Source organism: Medicago truncatula, chromosome 1 (genome assembly GCF_003473485.1).
Source record: "Medicago truncatula cultivar Jemalong A17 chromosome 1, MtrunA17r5.0-ANR, whole genome shotgun sequence".
In the NCBI taxonomy this organism is placed as follows: Eukaryota; Viridiplantae; Streptophyta; class Magnoliopsida; order Fabales; family Fabaceae; genus Medicago; species Medicago truncatula.
In genome coordinates, this window is record NC_053042.1 from 47,981,499 (window position 1) to 47,984,670 (window position 3,172).

The following is a 3,172-nucleotide window of genomic DNA, read 5'->3' on the forward strand; positions in this document are numbered from 1 at the left end:
AATTATAACATAAACATCATGCAAATATTTTAACAACATTAAACAATTAACATCCACCCAAAAAATTAATTATAACATGTAAATCTAGTCAAAAACTAAAAAATAATAAATGTACTCAAAAACTAAAAATAAAAACATTTATAACAACTAAAATGTAAGTTAATAACATTATAATTACTTACTTGTGATTTTGTTTAATAAATTTGGTTGGATTTGGTTGTTTTTTTAGAGAGATTTGTGAGAGAAATTTAAAGAAGATAAGATGAATAATAGATGAGAGAACTTATGATAGATTTGTAGCAGAAGATCTAACTGCCGAGAGACAAAAAAGTAAATTACTTGTCTACCACAGCTTATCAAATCTGGGAACAGCAATTCTCAAATAAGTGACGGGTGATTGCTACAGATTTGCTTAAATATAAAAAGTAAAATTTTAAGATAAGACTTAAGCCGTAAACAGATGTGGATTGAGTTGGGAATAGTAATCCTACTTGCTGAAGTGTTCATGTTGAGTTTGTCTTTGTCAAAGCAATTTGCATTTAAAAAAGGTGAAAGAATCGTTTGAAATTCTATTAATTTTCCTGATAAAATTTAGTTTAAGATTATTTTCTTATACCAAACGAAAAAGCTTGGAAGTCAAAACACGGCTCTCAGAGGAGGGCAGTTTCATGCATATATAGGTGGTGATCAACAATACTGTTTTTTAAAATTTATATTTATATACCAAACAGAATATAGTATAGCATTTGACCTAGTGTCTATACCTATAATTGTGTTATGACTTGACTAGTATAATAGAAAGGGGAGGGTATATGTTAAATAAATCTAAACACATGCTGAGTTAGGTGATCTGAACTCAGATTGTTCATCTTCTATCATACGTTTTTTGAGGGAGAGATATATAACGCATTCCCTAGTACTAATGTGGCTTAATACATGCTTTAGTCCCTTAACTTATTTTTAGATTTCAGTGTTTCAATTTGGTCCTTTATCGTTATTTCCGTCAATCAAATTAGTCATCTCTATTAATTTTTTGCAAAATCTGTTTCCTCATATCATTTAGGATTTGTAATCAATGACTGGATTTAAAAAACACACATAGTATACAATAAAGACACAAACATATGATAATTTCTTATTGTCTTTCCATATTTTTTTAATTTCCTAAAAATAAAAATTAAAAACTACAACAATCTTTATCCTGCAGCTTCTCTGCTTTATTCCTTCTTCAATATCTTCCCTTTCCAACCTCAAAATCTTAACCTTCTGATCCAAGTGCCATATAATTATTCGATTCATTTTAATTTTATTGTACATAAATTAAACATTCAATTTGGGACAGATTACACATATCAGTCCTCAACTTCTTGAATCTGAAAAAAAAATATCTTGAATCTGAGAAAAATCTCATTGTTTAATAAACCCCAATTAAAATAAAATTGAAAATTATAAGATTATGATTGTAAATTCTAGAGGCACGATAAACCTCAATTCTGTAACAAAAAAATAATCAAATGTACTCATAAACTAACATGAAATTGTAACGAGAATTAACATCAAATAGAGTACCTGTGCGACCACCAACACCGGTAACAAGGACAGTGGTTTGAGATGAACCTGCCATTGAATTGAACCGAATTTGATAGAGACAAAACAAAAACAATACTCAATGGATTGAAAATGTGATACTTATGATGCCGATGAAGAAAAGAAGGTTCTGGATGATGAAATTAGTTTAAATAAGAAAAAAAAAATCATTTGGGAATTTATGGATTTTTAATTGAATAAGAGATGAAGAAGATTGAGTTTTTGAAAAAAAGAATTTGAAGTTTTAATTTTTTTGATTTTCTAGGTATGATAAGGCATGAAGGTGGATGAAGAGGATAAGAGATGAAGAAGGAATAGAGCAGAGAAGCTGGAGAATGAAGATTGTTGTAATTTTTAATTTTTATTTTTAGGAAATTAAAAAAATATGGAAAGACAATAAGAAATTATCATATGTTTGTGTCTCCATTGTATATCATGTGTGTTTTTTAAATCCAGTCATTGATCACAAATCCTAAATGACGTGTGGAAAGTGTTTAAGAGATTTTGCAAAAAATTAACGGAGAGGACTAATTTGATTGACGGACGGAAATAAAGATAAGGGACCAAAATGAGACACTTTATAATTAGGGGATCAAAATGAAATCCAAAAATAAGATAAGGGACCATAGCATGTACTAAACCTACACATGTAGAAAATTTAAAATTCAGCAGAGTAAGTTAATTAAAAAATGACAAAATTTATTTTTTGACACAAAATGACAAAATTTAGAATTTCACTTTGATGACTAACCTTAGTTTATTTAGAGGATGAATAAATTATTAAAATAAACTAATTAGATGAGAGAGATTGATTCGTTAAAAAAGAGTAAGATCGAAGTCATCAATGTCATAATGCTACAAAGTTACTCAAGTAAAACCCCAAAATTTATGTAAAGCTCTTTATGTACTATTTAGTTTTGTCCCTCGCTCGTTGTATTTATATCATTGAAGAGTTCGGGGAAACATTGAAAGAGTTAGTTAGTGAAGAATCAGATTGGGTCGTTCAATTAAGATAAGACAGATTAAATCTAAAACAATTTAAATAATAAGAAAAAGTTTGATCAAGATCGAACGGTCAAATCTCTTCTAACGCTTGTAAGTTTGTTGATTGTTATATTAGTATTGTTCTCTCTTGTCATAATTTAAACCTTAGACTTTCAACTCAACCAAGTCAGCTACTCATCCTCATCCTATATGTTTTTTATGTAAATTTTCTATATAAGTGAAATTATTTGAGAAGAAATCTATAAAAATTAATGTCTTTTAATGAAAATATTTAAGTTGTTATTATTTTGACAAACTTCTGTAGCATAGCATATCAAATCATTTTGGTTGTCTTCGTGAGCTTAGTTCAGTTAGTATGGACAATGCATGATATATATAAGGTTCGGGATTCAAACCCCGACCACCACAAAAAAAAAAAAAAAAAAGATTATTTATTTAAAAATTTAATTACATTATGCCCCAATAATAAATTTTGCATAATATATAAGAGAATTACTTACTATTTTGAAATTTTATTGTGTACGATATATGTAGAAAAAAATAATTTCAATTTTTTTATTTTTTTGAAAGAAAAAAAATT

General features: G+C 27.8%; 1 long non-coding RNA gene across 1 annotated transcript; it reads right to left on the bottom strand.

Annotated features, from left to right (window-relative positions):
- Nucleotides 1-1,102: 1,102 nt before the first annotated feature.
- LOC112416681 (uncharacterized) lies at nt 1,103-1,855 on the bottom strand. Its single transcript, XR_003007159.2, has 2 exons — nt 1,570-1,855; nt 1,103-1,373 (listed from the first exon to the last, which is right to left on the bottom strand). It is a non-coding gene; the product is annotated as an uncharacterized lncRNA (long non-coding RNA).
- Nucleotides 1,856-3,172: the final 1,317 nt, after the last annotated feature.